Source organism: Lissotriton helveticus, chromosome 3_1 (assembly GCF_964261635.1).
Source record: "Lissotriton helveticus chromosome 3_1, aLisHel1.1, whole genome shotgun sequence".
Classification (NCBI taxonomy): Eukaryota; Metazoa; Chordata; class Amphibia; order Caudata; family Salamandridae; genus Lissotriton; species Lissotriton helveticus.
Window position 1 is genome coordinate 1,184,845,915 of NC_136061.1, and position 27,749 is coordinate 1,184,873,663.

A 27,749-nucleotide genomic window follows, 5' to 3' on the forward strand; every position below is an offset into this window, starting at 1 on the left:
TTAATTTGTCTGGGGTTTAGAATTGAGGAGAACAAGAACATCCTTTTCACCAACGTAAGCAGGCTTAATAGTGAAATGCACCCAGATGAAGTGCACTGCCAGTAAGCGTGAGTGCCATCTGCAGAATGATGGACAGAGATGTTGCTATAGCATACAAAAGTTCACTGAAAGTGGTTGACAAAGTAGATCCCACAAGTAATGGAGTAAAACATTTAGGACAAAGGACAGATGTTGCCAATGACTCATTATCACAAACTGAGATAGTGCTCAAAATATTTAAGTACCAGCCTCCTATCTCTGTTCAAGTGGCGATAACAGAGAGTTGTACCTTATGGTGTATGTAGTGTCGTGTGACTATGGGCGCAGGGACCCTTATTTTTCTCAGCCGACTCACCAGAGGAATTACGTAACTTGCTGGGAGGTGTTAAGGTGTGGTTATTAATGGTTATGATGTAATGAGAGTGCAGTGTGTGATCATATGCTGAAGAATAAAGATGTCTGCTATAGAGCTCTGTGTGTGGTGTATTTATTCACATGCTCCCAGGCTTGGGAGGACACTACAACTGGTAATGAGTAGAGGATACATGCCCCGAAGAAACTACACTGCTCTCTTGTAGATTTTGCAAAGATACAGCAAACTGCTCATGTGCACCAGGTGCACCTAAATCAATGAGAAGCACTTTGAAGTTTGTGTTAATGGAGTTAAAGCCCCACTCCAGCTAAGACATGGCCCGCGAAAAAGGTGAAGGCCTTGTGAAGGAGCACCATCGGAAAGCTCACCAGAACTCGCTGGTAAGGCTATAAGAATGGATACTGAGCTGCACCACATCACAGAGCCATCATCCATGCAAAGCAAATGCTAGAGGCAGCGATAATCAGGTATGAATGCACAAACATACTCATTGGCAAGAACAAGGGTAGTGCCACAAGACCTCATAATTGGGTGAGATGACTCGAGGGCAAGCACAGCGTTGTGCATACAGAAGTAACAGGCTTCTGTGGACGCAACAAAAGCCATTGAAATAATGAATGACTTCAATGGCTGCCGAAGCGAGTACAAAGTACAATGGAGCCGTGTTCCTGAAACCACCACGCCATTCAACACCGCTAAGAAGCAGAGTATTGCCACCAGATAGACTGCATGGATCAAGACGTTTGATGACTTCATAAATGGCCTAGGAGAGGTAGATGATAAGAAAATCATTAACTACTTTAAGAACCTTGCCGGAGATAAAAAGTAAGAGAAGCGCTGAAGAACGTCTCACAGACTGATGCAATATCGTATTGTCAGACCAAAGAAGTATTGGGCACCAAGTTCAATCCAATGTCGACTGTCAACTATGAAAGGTATATTTTCAATCAAGCAAGCTGATGTAAGGATGGATGAGTTTGTTGAGAGACTTGATATGCTTATCAAACACTAAGCTTAGTGAGAAAGAAGCCATACGCTTCAGAGGCACAGCTGGCTTACTTTCAGACTCTTCAGAACACGCATGATGAAAAAGACACTCAGTTTGGAGAAAGTACCAATGGCTGCAAGGGCCAATGAAAGAGCTGGTCGACAAGCTGCTGATTTGGTAGCTGGAACAGTAAAAATACTGAATCAGCATCGGTCATTAAAAGCAGGCACAAGTACAAGGTAGATGCACGCAAGTTGATATGTCCAAAGAAGAAAAAGTTGTGTTCACAATTTGTGTTTATGATTTTTTATCATTAAAGGTAGATGTCCAGCCATAGGTTGCGGTACAGAAAACCACTTCATAACAGTTTGCAAAGCAGAAGAGAAACCAACTACGTCACAGTGAGTAGAGAAAATGAATGCCAGAGGGTTCCAGAAGCATTCTTACCACACCCACAGGGTCACAACAACAGTTATGACAATTAGAAACCAGACAAAGTTGATCATCATCAAGTTCATCCTACAAAGGCTCGCCAACGTCATTATCAAGCACCAGTGAAGAAGATAGATGTGCGATAATGGTATCAACAAAAGAATGACATGCACACGTAGGTTTGGCTGCTTGCAGAGATGAACAAAGGACAAAGACAAGCCAATAAAAGAATCAACAGAATTTATTTGGACACTACCCTAAGATTACAAACAAGGTCAACAGTTGCCCCATAACCTTGAGCATAGACAGTGGTGAGTCAATTAACATCATGCCTGTCAAAAAGTTTAACAGCCTGTCTCCTGTGCCATGCTTCAACCAGACCCCCCAGGATATAGCGGCATGGATTGGCAAATTTAGCGGCACAAAAATGAAAATTTAGCGGCACAAAAATGGAAATTTAGCGGCATTTAGCGGCATTTTATTTTGTGGTTTTTGCAACACCAAACACAGATATCTTACTGTTTGAGTTATTTGACAACATGGAGCTATGTACATTTTGTTTATTTACAATTCAGCCAATTTGTTTTAGTTAAAAGGCATGTTAGTCTTGGCCACGTACGGTAAGTTCTTCCGTGTTCCAAAGAAATGTGTGCTAAATTTACAAGGATAGGCAGACATTTTCTTGGGTCATTTCATTAACAGCATACATCAATCCTTCTTTGTATAATTCAATTACAAAACATCAATAAAAATCGCATTTCAAAACTCACAAGTCAAGTGCCCCAGCAATTCGAGTCCCTGAAACAGCAGAAGCAGTCGCTGCATCATTGCATATTGTAAATTAAGCATTCAGAAATTATATTGTCACTTTAAAAGAAATGGTAAGGAACTGGCAGCAGGTTATTAATGTTTTATGTTTGATTGAAAGTTTGAGGGTGTAGGTTTCACAAATTGTGAAACCTACACCCTCAAACTTTCAATCAAACATAAAACATTGTGACAATGCGCAACATTAAAAAAGTCTGCCTTTCTGCCTGTAATTTCGTTTCCCCCGTCTCTCTGCCTTTGTGTAAAGTGCTAGAAAGCCAACTAGTTTCTTTACTTTGTGAATGATTGAATCAATCATTCACAAAGTAAAGAAACTAGTTGGCTTTCTAGCACTTTAGAACAGCAGCAAAGCCATATCTTTTTTTCTAAAAATGAGGCCAAAGACTACAACTGTCACAAGTAATGTAAAACGAGGCGCACAGATAAATATATACAGTATTCTGAATGGTAACACACACTGCAGAGCAGAGATAGCCAAAAGCGTGGGAGTACAAGTGTTAATTCGGACAGACAGAGTAAGATAAATAGAAAGCCATAGTCGTTTACACAAAAAGTAAACATGTACTTTGTCTGTATGTTACATAAATTGCAATGGAAAATAACTCGGCCTTAACAAACCCCAGCGCACCGAGCCTTACAGCCAGCATGGAAATAACACTGCCGAGTCACATAATTTATGTGACTCGGCAGTGTTATTTCCATGCTGGCTGTAAGGCTCGGTGTGCTGGGGAATACATGATAAAGACGGGAATACATGATAAAGACGGAAAACGGGAGTTGAGCCTGGATGATTTGCCTGGATGATTTACACGCAGCCCTGGCCGGGGGCCGGTCGGCCACATCTCCACGGCTACCCTCCCGCCCGGGCAGCACTCTCCCTCTCCCCTATGTGCGGGCCCCCACCAGCGGGACGGACGTACCTGTGTTCTGCTCCGCCGAGCCCTGGAATCTTCGTGTGTGTCTGGTCTTCGTCTTCTCCCTCGCTCGGCCGCCGACCTCCTGACCTCCTCGCCGCACTCGCCCGCAATATCCCAATCCTCTTCTTCGCCGCAATGAGAACAAATGGGTGCCTCGCTCCTCCTTTTATGCGGAAACGGGCGGAAAGACGGCGAACGGGCAGAAACGCCAAATTTCGCGGGCTTTTTGCAAATATCGCGGCATTTCCCGCGATCGGCCGATTTCGCGATTTTTTTGCAAATCGCGAAATCGCGATAAGCTGGAGGGTCTGTTCAACACATCAGATACAAAGGTATACAAGTGGGCCTGGCACTAAACCATTCCAGAGTCAAGGGTCGTTCATAGCAACCATGTGACATAAGACATTGTCAGTGCAAGAGCCTATTCACATTCTTTGGAGAACTTCATCAAGTGTATGTCTACACAGTTTTAGCACTCCTCCTGCCTTTGGAATGATATCCGCCAACTATAACCTTCATACTCAATTTGAAATTGTGAGTCAGTTCCTGTCGTTGTTTCGTGGCCTAGGAAGGCTTAAGAAAATGAAAGTGCAACTTCATATTAACAGGGACATTCACCCTGTTGCCCAGTGTCACAGCAGAGTCACTTTTCACTTGCAAGAAGCCGTTGTGAAAGAATTGTAAACGCTATGGAAGCATGACATCATTGAGCACTCCACCGGTCCGATGCCCTGCATCTCACTGATGTTGTGGTGCCAAAAAGGACAGTGGAGGTGCGGTGCGGATCTTTGTTGATATGTGCCAGGCCAACAAAGCAATTGTGACAGAAAGACATCCTGGTCGACGCATAGCAGACATGATCATGCAGCTGAACTGAGCCAGAGTCTTCTCCTGTCTTGACCTGAATAAAGGATACCATCAACTCGAGCTAGAAGAGACCTGTAGCGATAATTACTACTTTTTCAACTAATCTGGCATTGTAGTCACCAAAAGAGCCCTAAGAGACCGAGTGTGGTTCCCGCCCTAGATGAACGAGTTGAGAGGGAACTAAAAGAGTGACATCTTTGCAACTGCCTTTCCCCTAAATTGATGCAGCATCAATTGGCAATGTGTGGCCCTCCTGCACAAGCCTGGGAAAGAGTTGCATTTAATTTCTTTGGGCCCTTAGGAAATTGACATCATCTCATGTTAGTCATTGATGAGAATTCACGCTTTCCTTTAGTAGAGGAGTTATCATCACCAACTCATGACAAGGTCATTGCGCAGCTAGATGACATCTTTGTAGTGCGAGGTATCCCCGCTATTCACAAATCTGACAATGATCCGCCATTCAATAGCAAAGAATTTGAGGAGTTTTTAGTCAGACTCAATGTCAAGCATCAAAAGTGTACACGTCAGTGGCCCCAAGCCAATGTTGTTGTGGAACCATTCATGAGTACCCTCAAAAGGGTAGTTCAATGAGCATCAATGGAGGGAATTGAGTTAAATCATGCCCTGTGTCAAGCCCTCTGTGCTTATCATTCAATTTTTCACTCCACAACTGGTGAGAGTCTTGCCACCGTGCTGTTTGGGAGAACTATTGGAGCCACACTGCCACAATGGACAGCTGACCGATCCATGAATGTTGATAGACACTTCTCGAAAATGCAAGATGAAAAGATGTGATGATTGGTGTTGGAACTGGCCCTTCTTGCAGGGTCATCCTCAAACTTTTTGCTTCTTCCTCCCTTATTTTTCCTGACCCGTGGCTGTTGGCAATAGGACTCTGCGCACTTTACCACTGCTGATCAGTGCTAAAGTGCATATGCTCCCTGTGTAAATTGTTATTCTGATTGAATATGCCTGTTTGGCATATTTGTATCACCATGAAGTCCCTAGTAAAGTGTACTGAGTGTGCCAGGGCTGGTGATGACAAATGCTACTAGTGGGCCTGCAGCACTGATTGTGCCACCCACAGGAGTAGCCCTAAAATGATGTCTCAGGCCTGACACTGCAGTGCCTGTGTGCAGTTTAGAACTGCCATGTCCTCCTGGTCAGTGTCCCCACTGACAAGGCCTAACCCTTCCCTTTTTGTGCACATCAGTCACCCCTATGGAAGGCCCAAGGTACCCCCCTGGGCAGGGTGCAGTGTATGTAAAAGGTAGAGCATGTACTAGTGCAGGTGACATGCTCTGGTAGTGAATGGCAGCCATTTTCATTTTTCACTACTGTAAGGCTATCTTGCTCCATAGGTTAACATGGGGATGCTGGCTACAGTGGTTAACAGCATTTCTTCCCATAGGAACAAGATAGGACATAAGTATCTAGTATCCCTGAACTCAGAATTTAATAACACATCTTTTAGGAAAGGTTGTTTTTAAATCCTGTGTTTGAGAACAGCACTTTTAGAAAGTTGCTGTTCTCTTGTCTGACCCTTCTGTGTGCCTGGGCCTGTTTGTGTATTGACTGTCTGGTTTGAGAGTGACAGGGGCTGGGGGATTCCCCAGGAGGCTGGATGAGGCAGCACTAGGCTGAATGACTGCATTTGCAACTGGAGTGGTGGGAGGAGTTAGCACCTAGGCTGAATAGGGCTGTGCCTGCCTTCCACAATGCTGGCTCCACCCCCCTGCTGGGCGACTGAGGACCCTGCCCCTCACTCTGAAAGGAAAGATGCAGCCAGCAAAACAAAGTGCTCAGGATCCACCCAGAACTGGTTTAGACCGGGCTCAGGGCCCCCATGCACCAAGAGAACAAAGATGTTAGGGGTATAAGTACAGGACCCCTGACAACAGAAAATTAGATCATCCTGGAAATCAAGAAGGAACCTCTGCCAAGGAGAAAGCTGAAACTGAAGAAGGAAGATTGTCCTGCTGTTGCTCTGCTGGACTGACCTGTTGCTTTGCTGCCAAGGAGAGGGGAAGTACTTTACTGCTGAGCTGTGTCCCCTGTCTTGAAGGAATCTCCAAGGGCCTGAGAAGAACTGGCTCCCTGTTTTGAAGTCCCAGGAACAAAAGGACTTCACCCCCAGCTTCCCTGAACTCTGCTGAGAGAGTTCTGTCCTTCCTAGAGTGCTTGATCCAGTTGTGGGGCCTCTGGAAGTTGTACCTGTGCTGGGAAGCTTGAAACTAAGCTTGAGTGACTTTTGAAACTGAAAAGTGTCGCATCGCTCGCTTGCGGAGCGCATCCCCGACAGTGCGAGAAGTCTCCCGCCGCTACGGAGGTCGAGATCGTCGCAGCGCCTGATGCCGCTGCCAGAGACGTCGCATCCTTCGTTTGCGGGACGCACCAGACCGGCGCGGGAGAATCGAACATCGCTGCGAGTATCGTCGCAGAGCCTGTCGTCACTGGGTGAGATGGCCGCACCGCTTGCTTGCGGACCGCATCACGTTGCTGCGTGCATCGTCGCAGAATCAACGCATCGAGGAGCTGCGAGAGAGAGGATCCCCGCTGGACCACGCATCGTCGCCCCAGAGATTGTCGCAGCCCCTACGAGATCGTCGCATCGTGCCTTTACGAGAACAGACTTCCTACGGAACCTACGCACCAGAATCCATACAAGTGGCCTTCGTCCCCATACAGACAGGATTCGTCGCAACACGCCCGCTGCTGCAGCGGGGCTGTCGCAAACGCCTCCCCAGGGTCTCAGAAGCAACGCATCGCTTGTTTTCCACCGCACCAGCTTCTGCTTTTGGAACTTTGTTGCAACTAAAAGGTACTGTGAGTAAACGTGACGCAACTGTGAACTTTTCACGCATCAGTAGAGAATTCTATCGCAACGTAGAGAATTCTATCGCAACCTAAAGTATTTTAACGCAACCTTAAGAACTCTTTTGAAACCATATTCTTGAACTGTGTATGTTGGATTTTTGTCGTTTTGGTCTTGTGTAGTTTAGATTAAAAATACCTTTATTTTTCTAAACTGTTGTGGAGTCAGTTTGTGGTGTTTTCATTGTGTTACTGTGAGTGTTGGTACAAATACTTTACGCATTGCCTCTGGTTAGCCTAGACTGCTCGTGCCAAGCTACCTAGAGGGTGAGCAGGGGTTATCTCAGAGGGTTATCTCCTTGCCCTGACTAGAAGCAAGGGTCCCTATTTGGACAGTGGTACCTACCCCTGCCAACTAGAGACCCCCAGATCTTACATTGGTGGCAGCGGTGGGATTTGAACTTGTATTTGTACTTGACCCACAGTAATTGGTGTACATCACTAGTGAGTGCAGACCACTACGCCACCACATACTGTTTGTTTTTCCGGTGTCCTCCTGGAAGTATTTTTGGATATTGAGACTCTGGCTAGTGTTGCACCTGTAAAATCCTGCCAAAATGGAAGTCAACTTTTTCCACCTGTGCATCTACTCAGAAGAGGAGATAAAAGCCTTTTGCAAGAAGAGGGGGCTGCCCGTGGAGAAAGGTTCCACAAGGAGGGATCTTGAGGCATGTCTGTATTCCCATGAGGCCAGAATTTGGGAAGCAACATTAGCAGATGATTCTGAGGAGGAGGACTTCTCTGACAGTGAGGAAGAGAAAGATGAGTGGCTCCTTGCTGCTGAGCAAAGGTGCAGAGAATTAGACCGGCTAAACAAGGAAGGTCTGATCCGGTGGGCCTTAGCCCAGAAAGAAAAATGGGATGCTCAAGGAAGGAGCTTTGCTGAGTTGGAGGTGGAGTCCAGCTCAGATGGTGGAGGCATGTTTATGATATCTAGTGCTGAGAGAAAGGTACAAACATCCAGAGATGTGGCGCCTGACTTGAGGGAGGGGGTCGACATACACCAGGGGGTTCAGGTTTATGATGTAGTTCCAGTGGAGTGCAGTGTCCCTAAAGTAGATTGGGGGACTGGCACAGGGGACCATATTCCTAGTGGTGGGAGGGACACTCTACTGACTCTAGATGAGAGTTACAGGGAGAGGGGTTCCCCCATGGTAGAAACCTTGGTGTGTGTGTGTGAAGACCAGCCAGAAGAGTGTGGGTTGTGTGACAGAGACAGTCAGATACTGTCTTGCCAGTCTCAGGAGAGTGGTGTGGGGTACTTGTGTGAGGCACTGGAGGGTGAGGCAAAGGGTAGCTTGGTTAACAACTGTGGGGGGCTGTTTGATTCATTTGTTGGAGAGTATATTTTAAGTCCCTGTTTTCCAGAGTTATGCCAACACCCGGTGGAGTGTGAGTTCTCTGATCCCAGAGAGCTTGCGTTGGAGGCAGACCACATGGTGGATTCCAGAGAGTCTGAGGAGGCATTGGGGAGTGATCCCAAAAGGAGTGGCTCAGATATCTTCCAGACCTGTGAGGTGGAAGAGGTTCAGTGTAGCCCAGTTAGGTCCCAGTGTAGTGGGAGGGGTGTAGGGGCTCATGTCCGGTCTCAGTGGAGAAGGAATGAGTGTGGGACGGTGTGTCTCACGGTGCCCGAAACCCAGTCTCAGGGCCTGAAGGGTTCCTTAAGGGAACACCAGGTTGGGGACCTAGACTGTACTTGTAGGCCATTTGAGGAGGATCTCCTAGTGTCTGGTGAACGGGGAGTGCCTGTAACCAGACCTCCATCAGTTCTGGTGTCTGGCAGTGCCGCTCCATTTGGGAGGGTACAGAAGTCCAGACTGAGGGGTGAGAGGGGGAAGGAGTTCCCAGAAGGAGTTCCCAGTGGGAGAACCAGTGGGTCAGGGACCAGTCAGAAGGGCTGAGTCCCCAGTGAGTGACCATGGTGACCTCACTTCTGTCCTGGGGGATCTTCACGCACTGTCAGGTGGACAAGGGTCGGGAGATCTGCGCCAGGCAGACTGTAACAGGACACATGAGTTGTGTGTCACCCGCAAGGGGGTACTGTGTGAGTCCCCAGAAGTCCTGGCCTGCCAGGCAAGTGCACAACCGATGGTATTGGTCCCTGGGTTGGGAGACCAGGTTCAGGATTTGCCTGACCTGGAAGGAAGGACATCTGTAATCAGTGTCCTGACCAATATGGTTCCCAGGGGTTCCCCTCCAGTAGGGAGGGTGCAGCGCTCTGGAAGGGGGTGCAGAGGGAGGGAGTCCTCGCCTCTGACCCCGGTGCAACCTAAGGGCTTAAACCCTAGGTTGGGAGACCAGTTGCTAGGGGGAGGTCCTGCACTGGTAGAAAAGTTGTGTACTTGGTTGTCTTGGTGGACAGGGTTACCCCTGGAAGGAGGGCAGGAGTCCTACCCTGGGGGTGGACTAGGCCACACCCTTGAGTTGGCCAGGTGGGTACTATCTACTAGTGTGGGCACATCAGTGAGTGAAGTCCTGGTGCGCCAGGCAAGTGTTCCACCGCAGGGGTTGGTCCCTGGGTGGAAAAGCCAGGTTCAGGTATTGTTTGACCTGGAGGCTTTGGAGCCTAGGTTTGAGGGCCAGGTCTGGGGTGTCCCCCCTGACCTGGAATACCAGTTGCAGGATAGCACCCCTGAACTGGTGGGTGAATGGTGCGGGACACCTGCCACAGGTGCCATTGCTATTCTAGAAGGGGGTACCGCTCCAGGTGGGAGGGTACAGATCCCCAAGGAAGAGGAGGACCAGGTGTGGAGAAGCCCACCTCAGCCTCCTGCCCAGCTGCCGGATACAGGTCTGGGACTGGTGGGTCAGTGCCAGGATGTTAGACCTGACATGACAAGAGAGGGAGGGGACAAAGGGTGCTGAGCACCTGGGGCTACTGCCCCCCACCCTCTGATGCCACAGGGGTTTGAGAGCCCTGAGAGGCATAAAGCCTGGGTCTAATCCCTGATCACTGGTGGTGGTCACTGTGGCTTGCTGTCTGTCTGTTGGGACACACCTGTGAGCAAGTTAAGTTTAGGTACTGCACAGGTGGTGTCCACAGGTGAGGAGAAGGGTTCCACATGGATTGGCATGGTGGACACTGAGAGTATGGATAGAGTGATCCAACTGGGTTTAGGATGGCGTAGAACAGGACTGCCCTGCTGTGTGGGCCAGTTTCCGTGTTCTATCGCCTTAAGCAGGGAATCCCATCGAGGTATCGTTTGGTCTACCCTGGCTTTAGGCTGGAAGGGGGTTGTGTTGGAACTAGCCCTTCTTGCAGGGTCATCCTCAAACTTTTTGCTTCTTCCTCCCTTATTTTTCCTGACCCGTGGCTGTTGGCAATAGGACTCTGCACACTTTACCACTGCTGATCAGTGCTAAAGTGCATATGCTCCCTGTGTAAATTGTTATTCTGATTGAATATACCTGTTTGGCATATTTGTATCACCATGAAGTCCCTAGTAAAGTGCACTGAGTGTGCCAGGGCTGGTGATGACAAATGCTACTAGTGGGCCTGCAGCACTGATTGTGCCACCCACAGGAGTAGCCCTAAAATGATGTCTCAGGCCTGACACTGCAGTGCCTGTGTGCAGTTTAGAACTGCCATGTCCTCCTGGTCAGTGTCCCCACTGACCAGGCCTAACCCTTCCCTTTTTGTGCACATCAGTCACCCCTATGGAAGGCCCAAGGTACACCCCTGGGCAGGGTGCAGTGTATGTAAAAGGTAGAGCATGTACTAGTGCAGGTGACATGCTCTGGTAGTGAATGGCAGCCATTTTCGTTTTTCACTACTGTAAGGCTATCTTGCTCCATAGGTTAACATGGGGATGCTGGCTACAGTGGTTAACAGCATTTCTTCCCATAGGAACAAGATAGGACATAAGTATCTGGTATCCCTGAACTCAGAATTTAATAACACATCTTTTAGGAAAGGTTGTTTTTAAATCCTGTGTTTGAGAACAGCACTTTTAGAAAGTTGCTGTTCTCTTGTCTGACCCTTCTGTGTGCCTGGGCCTGTTTGTGTATTGAGTGTCTGGTTTGAGAGTGACAGGGGCTGGGGGATTCCCCAGGAGGCTGGATGAGGCAGCACTAGGCTGAATGGCTGCATTTGCAACTGGAGTGGTGGGAGGAGTTAGCACCTAGGCTGAATAGGGCTGTGCCTGCCTTCCACAATGCTGGCTCCACCCCCCTGCTGGGCGGCTGAGGACCCTGCCCCTCACTCTGAAAGGAAAGATGCAGCCAGCAAAACAAAGTGCTCAGGATCCACCCAGAACTGGTTTAGACCGGGCTCAGGGCCCCCATGCACCAAGAGAACAAAGACGTTAGGGGTATAAGTACAGGACCCCTGACAACAGAAAATTAGATCATCCTGGAAATCAAGAAGGAACCTCTGCCAAGGAGAAAGCTGAAACTGAAGAAGGAAGATTGTCCTGCTGTTGCTCTGCTGGACTGACCTGTTGCTTTGCTGCCAAGGAGAGGGGAAGGACTTTACTGCTGAGCTGTGTCCCCTGTCTTGAAGGAATCTCCAAGGGCCTGAGAAGAGCTGGCTCCCTGTTTTGAAGTCCCAGGAACAAAAGGACTTCACCCCCAGCTTCCCTGAACTCTGCTGAGAGAGTTCTGTCCTTCCTAGAGTGCTTGATCCAGTTGTGGGGCCTCTGGAAGTTGTACCTGTGCTGGGAAGCTTGAAACTAAGCTTGAGTGACTTTTGAAACTGAAAAGTGTTGCATCGCTCGCTTGCGGAGCGCATCCCCGACAGTGCGAGAAGTCTCCCGCCGCTACGGAGGTCGAGATCGTCGCAGCGCCTGATGCCGCTGCCAGAGACGTCGCATCCTTCGTTTGCGGGACGCACCAGACCGGCGCGGGAGAATCGAACATCGCTGCGAGTATCGTCGCAGAGCCTGTCGTCGCTGGGTGACATCGCCACACCGCTTGCTTGCGGACCGCATCACGTTGCTGCGTGCATCGTCGCAGAATCAGCGCATCGAGGAGCTGCGAGAGAGAGGATCCCCGCTGGACCGCGCATCGTCGCCCCGGAGATTGTCGCAGCCCCTACGAGATCGTCGCATCGTGCCTTTACGAGAACAGACTTCCTACGGAACCTACACACCGGAATCCATACAAGTGGCCTTCCTCCCCATACAGACCGGATTCGTCGCAACACGCCCGCTGCTGCAGCGGGGCTGTCGCAAACGCCTCCCCAGGGTCTCAGAAGCAACGCATCGCTTGTTTTCCACCGCACCAGCTTCTGCTTTTGGAACTTTGTTGCAACTAAAAGGTACTGTGAGTAAACGTGACGCAACTGTGAACTTTTCACGCATCAGTAGAGAATTCTATCGCAACGTAGAGAATTCTATCGCAACCTAAAGAATTTTAACGCAACCTTAAGAACTCTTTTGAAACCATATTCTTGAACTGTGTATGTTGGATTTTTGTCGTTTTGGTCTTGTGTAGTTTAGATTAAAAATACCTTTATTTTTCTAAACTGTTGTGGAGTCAGTTTGTGGTGTTTTCATTGTGTTACTGTGAGTGTTGGTACAAATACTTTACGCATTGCCTCTGGTTAGCCTAGACTGCTCGTGCCAAGCTACCTAGAGGGTGAGCAGGGGTTATCTCAGAGGGTTATCTCCTTGCCCTGACTAGAAGCAAGGGTCCCTATTTGGACAGTGGTACCTACCCCTGCCAACTAGAGACCCCCAGATCTTACATTGGTGGCAGCGGTGGGATTTGAACTTGTATTTGTACTTGACCCACAGTAATTGGTGTACATCACTAGTGAGTGCAGACCACTACGCCACCACATACTGTTTGTTTTTCCGGTGTCCTCCTGGAAGTATTTTTGGATATTGAGACTCTGGCTAGTGTTGCACCTGTAAAATCCTGCCAAAATGGAAGTCAACTTTTTCCACCTGTGCATCTACTCAGAAGAGGAGATAAAAGCCTTTTGCAAGAAGAGGGGGCTGCCCGTGGAGAAAGGTTCCACAAGGAGGGATCTTGAGGCATGTCTGTATTCCCATGAGGCCAGAATTTGGGAAGCAACATTAGCAGATGATTCTGAGGAGGAGGACTTCTCTGACAGTGAGGAAGAGAAAGATGAGTGGCTCCTTGCTGCTGAGCAAAGGTGCAGAGAATTAGACCGGCTAAACAAGGAAGGTCTGATCCGGTGGGCCTTAGCCCAGAAAGAAAAATGGGATGCTCAAGGAAGGAGCTTTGCTGAGTTGGAGGTGGAGTCCAGCTCAGATGGTGGCAGCATGTTTATGATATCTAGTGCTGAGAGAAAGGTACAAACATCCAGAGATGTGGCGCCTGACTTGAGGGAGGGGGTCGACATACACCAGGGGGTTCAGGTTTATGATGTAGTTCCAGTGGAGTGCAGTGTCCCTAAAGTAGATTGGGGGTCTGGCACAGGGGACCATATTCCTAGTGGTGGGAGGGACACTCTACTGACTCTAGATGAGAGTTACAGGGAGAGGGGTTCCCCCATGGTAGAAACCTTGGTGTGTGTGTGTGAAGACCAGCCAGAAGAGTGTGGGTTGTGTGACAGAGACAGTCAGATACTGTCTTGCCAGTCTCAGGAGAGTGCTGTGGGGTACTTGTGTGAGGCACTGGAGGGTGAGGCAAAGGGTAGCTTGGTTAACAACTGTGGGGGGCTGTTTGATTCATTTGTTGGAGAGTATATTTTAAGTCCCTGTTTTCCAGAGTTATGCCAACACCCGGTGGAGTGTGAGTTCTCTGATCCCAGAGAACTTGCGTTGGAGGCAGACCACATGGTGGATTCCATAGAGTCTGAGGAGGCATTGGGGAGTGATCCCAAAAGGAGTGGCTCAGATATCTTCCAGACCTGTGAGGTGGAAGAGGTTCAGTGTAGCCCAGTTAGGTCCCAGTGTAGTGGGAGGGGTGTAGGGGCTCATGTCCGGTCACAGTGGAGAAGGAATGAGTGTGGGACGGTGTGTCTCACGGTGCCCGAAACCCAGTCTCGGGGCCTGAAGGGTTCCTTAAGGGAACACCAGGTTGGGGACCTAGACTGTACTTGTAGGCCATTTGAGGAGGATCTCCTAGTGTCTGGTGAACGGGGAGTACCTGTAACCAGACCTCCATCAGTTCTGGTGTCTGGCAGTGCCGCTCCATTTGGGAGGGTACAGAAGTCCAGACTGAGGGGTGAGAGGGGGAAGGAGTTCCCAGAAGGAGTTCCCAGTGGGGGAACCAGTGGGTCAGGGACCAGTCAGAAGGGCTGAGTCCCCAGTGAGTGACCATGGTGACCTCACTTCTGTCCTGGGGGATCTTCACGCACTGTCAGGTGGACAAGGGTCGGGAGATCTGCGCCAGGCAGACTGTAACAGGACACATGAGTTGTGTGTCACCCGCAAGGGGGTACTGTGTGAGTCCCCAGAAGTCCTGGCCTGCCAGGCAAGTGCACAACCGCAGGTATTGGTCCCTGGGTTGGGAGACCAGGTTCAGGATTTGCCTGACCTGGAAGGAAGGACATCTGTAATCAGTGTCCTGACCAATATGGTTCCCAGGGGTTCCCCTCCAGTAGGAAGGGTGCAGCGCTCTGGAAGGGGGTGCAGAGGGAGGGAGTCCTCGCCTCTGACCCCGGTGCAACCTAAGGGCTTAAACCCTAGGTTGGGAGACCAGTTGCTAGGGGGAGGTCCTGAACTGGTAGAAAAGTTGTGTACTTGGTTGTCTTGGTGGACAGGGTTACCCCTGGAAGGAGGGCAGGAGTCCCACCCTGGGGGTGGACTAGGCCACACCCTTGAGTTGGCCAGGTGGGTACTGTCTACTAGTGTGGGCACATCAGTGAGTGAAGTCCTGGTGCGCCAGGCAAGTGTTCCACCGCAGGGGTTGGTCCCTGGGTGGGAAAGCCAGGTTCAGGTATTGTTTGACCTGGAGGCTTTGGAGCCTAGGTTTGAGGGCCAGGTCTGGGGTGTCCCCCCTGACCTGGAATACCAGTTGCAGGATAGCACCCCATAACTGGTGGGTGAATGGTGCGGGACACCTGCCACAGGTGCCATTGCTATTCTAGAAGGGGGTACCGCTCCAGGTGGGAGGGTACAGATCCCCAAGGAAGAGGAGGACCAGGTGTGGAGAAGCCCACCTCAGCCCCCTGCCCAGCTGACGGATACAGGTCTGGGACTGGTGGGTCAGTGCCAGGATGTTAGACCTGACATGACAAGAGAGGGAGGGGACAAAGGGTGCCAAGCACCTGGGGCTACTGCCCCCCACCCTCTGATGCCACAGGGGTTTGAGAGCCCTGAGAGGCATAAAGCCTGGGTCTCATCCCTGATCACTGGCGGTGGTCACTGTGGCTTGCTGTCTGTCTGTTGGGACACACCTGTGAGCAAGTTAAGTTTAGGTACTGCACAGGTGGTGTCCACAGGTGAGGAGAAGGGTCCACATGGATTGGCATGGTGGACACTGAGAGTATGGATAGAGTGATCCAACTGGGTTTAGGATGGCGTAGAACAGGACTGCCCTGCTGTGTGGGCCAGTTTCCGTGTTCTATCGCCTTAAGCAGGGAATCCCATCGAGGTATCGTTTGGTCTACCCTGGCTTTAGGCTGGAAGGGGGTTGTGTTGGAACTGGCCCTTCTTGCAGGGTCATCCTCAAACTTTTTGCTTCTTCCTCCCTTATTTTTCCTGACCCGTGGCTGTTGGCAATAGGACTCTGCGCACTTTACCACTGCTGATCAGTGCTAAAGTGCATATGCTCCCTGTGTAAATTGTTATTCTGATTGAATATACCTGTTTATATTTGTATCACCATGAAGTCCCTAGTAAAGTGCACTGAGTGTGACAGGGCTGGTGATGACAAATGCTACTAGTGGGCCTGCAGCACTGATTGTGCCACCCACAGGAGTAGCCCTAAAATGATGTCTCAGGCCTGACACTGCAGTGCCTGTGTGCAGTTTAGAACTGCCATGTCCTCCTGGTCAGTGTCCCCACTGACCAGGCCTAACCCTTCCCTTTTTGTGCACATCAGTCACCCCTATGGAAGGCCCAAGGTACCCCCCTGGGCAGGGTGCAGTGTATGTAAAAGGTAGAGCATGTACTAGTGCAGGTGACATGCTCTGGTAGTGAATGGCAGCCATTTTCGTTTTTCACTACTGTAAGGCTATCTTGCTCCATAGGTTAACATGGGGATGCTGGCTACAGTGGTTAACAGCATTTCTTCCCCTAGGAACAAGATAGGACATAAGTATCTTATATCCCTGAACTCAGAATTTAATAACACATCTTTTAGGAAAGGTTGTTTTTAAATCCTGTGTTTGAGAACAGCACTTTTAGAAAGTTGCTGTTCTCTTGTCTGACCCTTCTGTGTGCCTGGGCCTGTTTGTGTATTGACTGTCTGGTTTGAGAGTGACAGGGGCTGGGGGATTCCCCAGGAGGCTGGATGAGGCAGCACTAGGCTGAATGACTGCATTTGCAACTGGAGTGGTGGGAGGAGTTAGCACCTAGGCTGAATAGGGCTGTGCCTGCCTTCTACAATGCTGGCTCCACCCCCCTGCTGGGCGGCTGAGGACCCTGCCCCTCACTCTGAAAGGAAAGATGCATCCAGCAAAACAAAGTGCTCAGGATCCACCCAGAACTGGTTTACACCAGGCTCAGGGCCCCCATGCACCAAGAGAACAAAGACGTTAGGGGTATAAGTACAGGACCCCTGACAACAGAAAATTAGATCATCCTGGAAATCAAGAAGGAACCTCTGCCAAGGAGAAAGCTGAAACTGAAGAAGGAAGATTGTCCTGCTGTTGCTCTGCTGGACTGACCTGTTGCTTTGCTGCCCAGGAGAGGGGAAGGACTTTACTGCTGAGCTGTGTCCCCTGTCTTCAAGGAATCTCCAAGGGCCTGAGAAGAGCTGGCTCCCTGTTTTGAAGTCCCAGGAACAAAAGGACTTCACCCCCAGCTTCCCTGAACTCTGCTGAGAGAGTTCTGTCCTTCCTAGAATGCTTGATCCAGTTGTGGGGCCTCTGGAAGTTGTACCTGTGGTGGGAAGCTTGAAACTAAGCTTGAGTGACTTTTGAAACTGAAAAGTGTCGCATCGCTCGCTTGCGGAGCGCATCCCCGACAGTGCGAGAAGTCTCCCGCCGCTACGGAGGTCGAGATCGTCGCAGCGCCTGACGCCGCTGCCAGAGACGTCGCATCCTTCGTTTGCGGGACGCACCAGACCGGCGCGGGAGAATCGAACATCGCTGCGAGTATCGTCGCAGAGCCTGTCGTCGCTGGGTGAGATCGCCGCACCGCTTGCTTGCGGACCGCATCACGTCGCTGCGTGCATCGTCGCAGAATCAACGCATCGAGGAGCTGCGAGAGAGAGGATCCCCGCTGGACCGTGCATCGTCGCCCCGGAGATTGTCGCAGCCCCTACGAGATCGTCGCATCGTGCCTTTGCGAGAACAGACTTCCTACAGAACCTACGCACCGGAATCCATACAAGTGGCCTTCCTAGCATACAGACCGGATTCGTCGCAACACGCCCGCTGCTGCAGCGGGGCTGTCGCAAACGCCTCCCCAGGGTCTCAGAAGCAACGCATCGCTTGTTTTCCACCGCACCAGCTTCTGCTTTTGGAACTTTGTTGCAACTAAAAGGTACTGTGAGTAAACGTGACGCAACTGTGAACTTTTCACGCATCAGTAGAGAATTCTATTGCAACGTAGAGAATTCTATCGCAACCTAAAGAATTTTAACGCAACCTTAAGAACTCTTTTGAAACCATATTCTTGAACTGTGTATGTTGGATTTTTGTCGTTTTGGTCTTGTGTAGTTTAGATTAAAAATACCTTTATTTTTCTAAACTGTTGTGGATTCAGTTTGTGGTGTTTTCATTGTGTTACTGTGAGTGTTGGTACAAATACTTTACGCATTGCCTCTGGTTAGCCTAGACTGCTCGTGCCAAGCTACCTAGAGGGTGAGCAGGGGTTATCTCGAGGGTTATCTCCTTGCCCTGACTAGAAGCAAGGGTCCCTATTTGGACAGTGGTACCTACCCCTGCCAACTAGAGACCCCCAGATCTAACAATTGGTGTCAACAAGCTCAGGAAACAGTTTTTGATGATGGTGACTTGGTCCTGGTTAAGCAAAAATGAAAGTGGGAAACAGATGCTCCGTTTGCTGTCAATCCTCTAAGGGTTGTGACATGCAAAGGACACATGGTGATGGTGCATCGTCCTGGAAAGTCCATCACACAGGAGTTGTCATACTATAAGCACCTTCCTCGACGTTTGTCAGGTCCTGCAATCATGAATGAAGCGACCCCACCTAATAGTCTAGATCAAGCATCAGAACATGTTCCATTGATACACAATCAGAGTGCATTTCAACTACCTCATTCTACTCGATATGGCAGACTTGTGCAAACACCTCAATGACTTATTGAAGAACTGTGATGTGACTGTTGTTTATACTTTTTATTTAACAAAGGGGGAGATGTAGTGTTGTGGGACTATGTGTGGTAGGGTGCTTGAGGTTCTAGGTAGACTCAACAGAAGAATTATGTAGCTTGTTGGGAGTTATTACGGTGTGGTTATTAATATTTATGATGTAATGAGAGTACAGTGTGTTATCGTATACTGAAAAATAGAGATTTCTGTTATAGAGCTCTGTGTGTGGTGTATTTATTTGCATACTCCGGGGCCAGGCAGGACACTACAGTGTAACACACAGAACAGTTTTAACTTAATCAAAAGGCACACATTCCCATTTCCCAAGGCTCACAGAGGATTTACGAGCTGCACTAAAATTGGGAAGAAAGACAATTTTTACATTGGCCCCTCCAGGACAGAACGTTTTAAGAAAGATCTGAAATGAGAAAGATCTAGGGCCAGATGTAGGTAAATCTCATTTACCGACTCTAGAATACCGAATTTTACCAATTTGGTATTCTAGATTCGGTAAGTGAGATGTAGGTAATAATTCGGTAATTGTTACCGAATCGGTATGATTCGGTAATTACCGAATCGGTATTTACCGATTCGGTAATTGCGAATGATTCCTATGGGCCTTGAGGCCCATAGGAATCAATGTCAATTTTCGGTAAAATTACCGAATTTTCAAGGAGGACAGGGTGTCACTTTGACACCCTGTTGCACCCCTGATTCTGGCTTGTGTGCCATGTGACACACATACATACGCTTAGGCCATGTATGTGTGCCACATGGCACAGGTGTACATCATGTACACAGGAGTTAGTTATTTACCACTAAATAGTATTTAGTGGTAAATAACGAATTCTAAAGGGCCTGTGGCACTGTTTTCAGTGCCACCTACATCAAGATTTACCGATTCGGTAAATTTACCGATTCTGTATTTTACCGAATCGGTAAATTTACCAAATCGGTAAGTTTAAGGCCCCCTACATATCAAAAACCATATACCGGTCGGTAATGTTCGAAATCGGCCATTACCGACCGGTATTTGGTGACCTACATCTGGCCCTTAGTGAGTCAAAGTGAACTTTCTTCAGAGTCAGGCGGATGCCAATCAAATTTGAACACTAGAGGAGGAATCCATGGGTAAGAAAGGTGTTTATGATAATACAGACTAAAGGGGCAGATGTAGTTGATATCATTTTTAACAGAGAGACTGTGGTATCTTCCTGCATGAGTTACTTCATGCACTTAGCTCGAACCGAGGAAAATAAAGATATGGATAAACGTTTGTTAAATTATAGTTGTAGATTCTGATCAGGACCTTTTCTTGTCTTCTAGTACATCCTCACTTCTTGCACTCTGCTGTTCCTTTGCCCCCATTTTTCCCAGTATTAGCCTTCTGTATCTTCCCTTTTTCTGGGTTGTTCTCTTCTCTCTTCTCATGTTTCCCTTTTCTCTCTACTATGATTAACTCTTCTGCCTACTGTCTCCTTAGGTTCACTCTTCTGCTCTTTATCACTTACTATGTTGTCTGCTATCTCTGCTCATGTTTACTCCTCTGTTTTCTTTGTCCTTTGGTTTGGTCTTTTGTATGTAGTCTTGCCTCTTGTCAGTTCTCCAATCTGTTTGCCTTTCTTTTCAGGTTTGCACATGCTTTCCAAAGCCCTGGCAGATATGTATTTCTAGACAGCGGAGAAGAGGATCGAACCTTAATTGTGGTTGTAAACGAGAGAGGTGTTGTTTGCGATCCAACTGCTGCTGCTGTGCAGCCCTCTGCCCCTTACCAGCTGGCCAAGCACGGAATTCTGAAACAAAGCAAGCTCAACCTGGCCCCAAACTGGGTGGTTATTGCAGGTATTTCAATTCATATATTTTATGGCAAGCCTTTTAAAACCATATTCTGATAAGAATTCACATTACAGGTTTTTTAAATGCTATATGAACTCCTTTATTTATGCTCAATTGTGGTATCACTCATAAAACCTATCAGGCACCAACAAGCTCAGGTTTTATCTGGGCATATATCTTTGTCTTTACTCTCATTTAATGTATCCGAGTATAGTTATCTCATACCCAATTGTCTCAGCACAGTTGTGCCTGGTCCGGTAATCTCAGTGCACATGTCATAGAGCAGGAAAATGAGTGCAGTCATATTCGAAATAGACGTTTAACACAGTTATTTAATTTCTCATATGTTGCTAAGTATGTGACCAAGGCCAACAAATATTCCAAATTTTACCCGCTAGTGTTGCTTGTCTCATTTTCAGACTTATTTTGGGGACCCGAGGCAAGCAAGAGCTACTGGGCCTTAGCCATGACAGCTGAGTAAGTTTGCAGCTAATTTTCATCCTATTGTGGATCTGCAAACTGGACCAAGTACAACTCCTTCAGCACTTTCACTGGCAGTGATGGAGAGCCGTTGCAGGCTTTCCAGGGAGGTAATGAGGGTGCTTGAAGCTCGGAACTCAACAATCATCCAGCAGTGCAATAATGGACTGTCCAACCCAGTGCTTGTCTCTATTAAAAATAAGTATTTTGGTCCAAGATGGCGCCCGGACAGTAATACCAATATGGAGCTCCGCCGCGTGAGTGTCTAAATTAGTGGTTCCCGGGGGCTCGGCTGCCCCAATTTCACGGCTCTAGAGGCGGTAGGTTTGCAGATCCCTCCAATATTGCCTGGGGTTGAGGGCAGCGTCTGCCGTAACTGCTCTGGGCGTTTGGAGCCGGGCAGCGCGAGCTCCACAACTCAGCAAAATGGCATAACAGTGATTGCAGCGGACCCTCTGAACTTCAGAGGACCCTGTACTGGCCCACGTGAACATTCCGATCCCGTGCCTCGTGGCGGCCCTGTCAGGGAGCCTAGCAGGTGTTTGGCAGAGCCTGCGGAGATCGTACCGAACACTCACGCTAGACGCACCCGACCCCCAGAGTCTGCGACGTGATTGAGGGATCGCCGGAGCACCATCGGGGTCTTCCGGTGCAGATTTGGTGAGTGGCTCCTCCATCTGACGGGAGGAGCGGAGAAGTGACCCACACAGCACAGAGCATGAGCCATCAAGTGCCGGTGAGTGGCCTTCTACAGCGGCAAGGGGAGGCCCTGGTTTCCCTGCCTCAAGTGACGGGGCCCAGTGTATTGGCGAAGGCCCAGTCCCCCTATAATAGGCTTAGGGCCGCGATCTACTCGAGGCCTACTGAGGCCTAGCAGGAGCCAGGAACAGAGGACCCTGCATGCTCCGGGGGCAATGGAGACACCCCCCCCCCCGGTGCTAGTGCTACCATAGCTGGGAGGAGAGGCCGCCTCACCACAGTTCAGGAATCAGACCATCTGCGCTCGGCCCACAGGGCCTTGCAGCTAACCACTATCCTGGAGCACAAGAGGCTTGGGTGAGGTTGGTCAAGCCACTACAATGTTCGGCACCCGGGCCAAGAAAGACACGTCCTCTATCAAGAATCTTCTGGCCAGGGGCACGCCCAAGAAAGCGGAAACGACCTCACCCTCTCCCACCATGGCCCCAACATCACATGACATGAGTGAGGAAGCCCCCATTACGCGTAGCCTAATGGAGGCACTGTTTGGCACCCTGAGGGATGACATTGCGGCCCTCCGCACAGAAGTCACAGTAGAGGTCAAGGAATTGCGTCATAATATTGGGGTGCTGGAGCAGAGAGTGGACACTGTTGAGCAAGCAGGAGACTCTAGGGAAGAAGAACTGGAGGCACTTCATGGCGAGTTCCTAGAGCTTAGAGACCACATTGCAGATCTTAACCTCCATCTTGACGATTTGGAAAATAGATCCCGTAGATCGAATATTCGCATAAAGGGTGTGCCATTGCAGGCGGATGAGGGGCACCTGGAGGACTACGTTTTGTGTCTTTTTCTCCAGATAGTACGGGGAAGGAACTCTTTCTGGATTGTACGCACAGGGCAGGACGTCCCTCGGCGCCTCCAGGTGCTCCCCAGTACTCTGTCCCAGCGACCTGCGGCCCACCTGGCCCTTCAACCCCAGAAACGAGGAAGACGCATGAAAAGCCGCGCTCAACACCAGCCCAGTGGGCCGAAGAAAATTAAGAGCATCAAGGAATGCTCAGCCCTCCCCAGACAGGGAATGCTACTGAAGCTTCTGCGCATCGTCTTCAATTTGGATGGCAAGGGGCTGGCTGGGCCCCCGTGGAACTTCCACAGACTTCCAAGACGGCAACCGGTAGCGGCAGGAGTAACAGACTTCCCTCCCACGCCTAGAACGCAGCTACGGACTCTTTTGGACATGGACCCTCTTTACAAAACTGCAAGTTATGCACCCATTGGTGTAGTTGTTTTTTTATTTGTGAATGTTGAATTGTTTTTTACATGCTCCCATGCACAGCTTCTAGTGGCTTTTTCACTCTTCGCATCTGGGTATCAGCAGGCGGTAACGGGTGGGTGGATATCTATTGCGGGACCACTCTCTCACAGGCATGATCCATATAGTTAGCCCTAATGTCCGAGGGCTCAATTCACCGAATAAAAGGGTAACACTACTACGTCAGTTGAGGGCGCTCCAGTGCGACCTGTGTTAGCTACAGGAGACCCACCTCTGAAAAGGATTGGCCCAGAATGAGATCTAGATGGTTCGATCAGCAGTTCTGGTCCTCCGGTCCAGGGAAAGGGCGGGGGTGGCAATTTTGGTAGCCAGACATTTTGGAGGAAAGGTTGTCTCTGTCCAATCAGACATCCCGGGATGGTTGCTGTCGTTACGTGTGCTCTAGGCCCAGCAGCCATTCACGATAACATCCATTTATGCACCTAACGATCAGCAAGAACAATTCATAATTCAGGCATTGGATCAAGTGCTTTATTCCCTGGACTCCTACTTAGTGATTGGGGGTGACTTTAACCTAGTAATGGACGCAGCGCTAGATAGAACTCCCGCACACCCTGGGAAAACGGGGATATTAACTACACAGGGAACACGCTGGCTCGCTGAGGCCGGATTGACCGACACTTGACAGAAATTACACCCGACATCACACTCCTACTCTTTCTTCTCTGCAGCTCACCAATCCTATGCCAGGCTTAATTTTTTCCTAGTCTCCCTCGCTATGACCCCTAGAGTTACCCAGGCAGCCATTGATGTGGCATCCCAACCATGCTCCCATCCAGATTGACCTTCACCTCCCAACAGCCCATCGGCACGGTGGGGCCTGGCGCCTCAATCCTAAAAATGCTATCCCTTGATGCCATTAATAAAGAAGTGGGGGAAGCCATTGGGGATTATCTTGCCATCAATGACACACCACAGACATCCATAACAACACTCTGGGATGCCCTTAAGGCTGTTATCGGAGGTAAATATATAGCGATTGCCACCCAACTCAATAAATAGTGTGCTCTGATGCTCACTCAATTAGAGGACACGGTTAAGAAGTGGGAGGAATCACATCGGCATACAGGCTCCCACAAAGATAGATGGCAAATTAAAATAGCGCGCAAACAGCTTAGGGCACTAGACATGGACGCTGCATAATATGGAATATTATGAACGCGGCCGAAATACTATGCCGGGGGCAACAAAGCAGGGAAATTGCTGGCACACAGGTTGAGTGAAATGGTAAATGCTAGGCGTGTGCAATGCCTTAAGGACAGCAACGATGACCAGATCACAGGGGACGAGGACATAGCAGGGGAATTTGGGCGATTTTATGCAGACCTCTATGGGGCCGAAAGGAAACCTTTAGAGGGATGCATCCCTTATGTTATGCAGGCCCACATAACACAGTTGCAAGCCACTAGTGTTCCTCTTTTGGAGAAAGACATATCAGAGCTGGAGGTGCGGGAGGCGATCGGGAGACTTCAACCCGATAGGGTGCCCGGACAAGACGGGTTTACCCTGGTGTTTTAAAAACAGTTTGCCTCTCTGTTGTCCACTCTACTAACCAGGTATATCACTATTTTAGTGAAAGTGGGGGCAAAGATCCCCAACACTGCGCCTCCTACCATCCTATTTCCCTACTGAATGCGGACGCAAAGCGTTTTACGAGGATCCTGGTGGTTAGGCTGGAGGTACACATGCCGGGACTGATTGAGCCTGACCAGTCTGGTTTCATACCTGGCAGCACCTATGCGGTTAATTAAAAAAAGGCTTCTTCACTTGCTTGACAAGACGCGGCAATCTCAAAACCCGACCCTATTCCTCTCCATCGACGCAGAGAAAGCATTTGACCGCGTTCACTGGCCTTTCCTGCAAACGGTTCTGGAATCGGTGGGTATTGGACCCCGATTCCTGCGCTGGATTTGGGCAGGGTATGCGGGCCCAAAGCGTTAGAGTGAACAATACGCAGTCCCTGACTTTCAATATCTCCAGAAAGACTTGCCAAGGGTGCCCCCTCTCGCCGCTACTGTTCAAGCTCTGTATGGAACTGCTGGCAGAACGCATCTGTCATCCTCCGCAGATAGAGGGAGTCTGGATGGGAGGCCAATCGCACAAAATTGCCTTATATGCCCATAAATGATGTGCTGTTGACCATTACAAACCCAAGCCACTCACTGCCATCCTCCTGCAGGAGCTTGCGGCCTTTGGGGAAGTCTCGGGTTTCAAGGTGAATACCTCTAAGACTCAGGCACCCAACATCACTATCCCACAGGAAGACCAGCAACGCCTGGAGGCTGAGTTCCCCTTTCACTGGGCACAGCATGGCATCCCCTACCTGGGGATTCCGATCTTTCCGACCAAAGAGGGCACGGAGTCCCGCAACTATTCCGATCTACTTAAGACAGTGCAGTTACATATCCAATCGTGGCACGGGGGTCCCATTTCCTGGGTGGGCCGCATAGCGGCAGTCAAAATGACATTGTTGCCTAAAATCCTTTATTTTATGCAGGTAATGCCGCTCGCGCCACCGGCCTAAAAAAGCTGCAGTCTGCACTCATAGCCTTCATCTGGGCTGGTAAGTGGGATCGAATGGCCACGGAGCGGGCTTATCTGCCGATGGCCAAAGGGGGTTTGGGGACTCCCAACCTGACTAAATACTACCAGGCGGTGCAACTGCGCTACATGGTTGAGTGCCAACGCCCAATGATTGAGAAGCACTGTTGTTTCTTAGACCAGCAGTGGCAGGTGTCCACATATGGAAGATCCTTTGGCTCCAATGCAAGCATCGCCGCCCCCGGGTTTACATTTCGCCAGTAGTTAGAGCCACAATGGGGGTGTGGGATGGGGTGTTTTCCGCCAAACAGCTCTCCACACCGATCTGCTTGCTCACACCAATCATAGGAAACCCAGATTTTCCACAAGCCACGCAAGAGAGAGCATTCAAGTGCTAGTAGTAGGCCAATTTTAAGCGTATTGGGGATCTATTTGATGTAACAGGCCTGCTAGACTTTGGGGCAGTGCAACGGGACTTCGGGCTCCCAGACTCCGAATACTGGCCTTATCTGACAATTAAGCATTGGGTGACTAGCTCAGACATTAGGCCGTATGCCAGCAGGCGCCTGTCACCATTCGACCGCTGGCTTCTTTCTAGAAAGGACAACTCTTGCATTCTATCCGATATATACTCCTTCCTAAATACACAGAGTGCCCCATTGCAAACCCCGGCCAGGAGAAGTTGGGAGCTCGAATGCGAGCAGTGCTTTACAGATAAACAATGGACAGACATCTTACATTGCGCCCGGACATCTGCCTCTAGTGCCTCAGGCTTGGAGACACTGTTGAAGCTGAAGCACTATTGGTATTACCCCTGCAAGTTTGGCCTAGTAGCAATTGGGATGGGGGGATACATGCTGGAGACACTGTGCGCAGTCAGGCATACTAACTCACCTGTTATGGCACTGCCCCAAGTTGCATAGGTTTTGGGAGGAGGTGCTTACGGACATTGATCAGATGTTTGACACCGAAATACCGCACTTCCCTAACTACATTTCTTCTGGGGCTACCCAACGCGCTAACCTTACCTATCCTCTACACTCCAATAAGGGAAAGGCCATTACCGTGACGTTATGTGTGGCAAAACAAGTCTTATTGTCCAAATGGGGTTACGCCGATGTCCAAACCCACACAGACTGGCTCCACAAGCTCTGGGATTTGTTGGGGATGGAAAAATTAACTGCAGTGGTTAACTGCACCTTGCCCAAATCTGAAAAACAATGGCAATCTTGTATAAAACATCTCTCAGAGGTATACCAAGCGCTCCCGTGCCCCATGTATCTGCGTGTACTACAGATCACAGCCACCTTCACCACTTCGGATATCTGTGCAAGCACAGAGTGATGTCTTTTGCAAATTGACATGTGCATGTAATGGTTATTTTGTTTAATTGCTTTGCCTCTTACTTCCCACCCTCTCTCTTTTCTTTTTTCTTTTCATTCTTCAGTCTCTCGCTACTTCGCCAGCCAATGGATGTTGTATAGTTTGTTTTTTAAAATCAATAAAAATCATTACAATCCTAAAAATAAGTATTTTAATACATGCAGAAAACTCAACACTACAGGTAATACATACAGATACTTCACTGGCGTTGTTTAGCAATACTTAGGGCTAGGGTTACCCCTTCCCTCCGGCCTTCACTCTCTCCTATGAACGTCGTTTGAGCTCTGTTTTGGGCAGAAGTCAGGCACAGATTCCCTCCTGCCTTCACTCTCTCCTATGAACGCCGTTTGAGCTCTGTTTTGGGCAGATGTCAGGCACAGATTCAATGTTACTCCTCTGTTGAATTTGAGCTCTTAGTTACTCTTATTAGCCTCAATTGTCATTATCTCTCCACTGTGGAGTTTTGTCTGTTCACCTGCGGTATGGACCCGCAGTACACATCTAACTCTCCTTCCTTCTTCAGGGAGGGGACACGCTGGTAGTCAGTGCTCCAACACCAAGGTCTAGTCTGTATTAAGCAACCGAGGAAGCAGCCACCCTGAGTCTGTGCAGGCTCCAGCATCATTGCAGGTCTTCAGCTGGTCCTCTGTGCTCAACCGCATGGAGGCCAACTTTTTATATCTGAAAAGATTCTCCAATCTATACTTTTGAGACCCTTGCATTACTTTTCATGAGGGTTGACCTTAAAGACATCACCAGTAACCACCCAGTTTCAAAGTCATGAGACAACAGTTTT

The 27,749-nt window shown here is 49.3% G+C and overlaps 1 long non-coding RNA gene across 1 annotated transcript in view; it reads left to right on the top strand.

Annotated features, from left to right (window-relative positions):
* Positions 1 to 27,096, top strand: part of LOC144823357 (uncharacterized) — a 30,438-nt gene extending 3,342 nt beyond the window's left edge. Inside the window, exon 2 of the long non-coding RNA XR_013608770.1 lies at positions 20,311 to 27,096. This is a non-coding gene — a long non-coding RNA (uncharacterized LOC144823357). The remainder of the gene's footprint in view (positions 1 to 20,310) is intronic.
* The last annotated feature ends 653 nt before the right edge of the window (positions 27,097 to 27,749 follow it).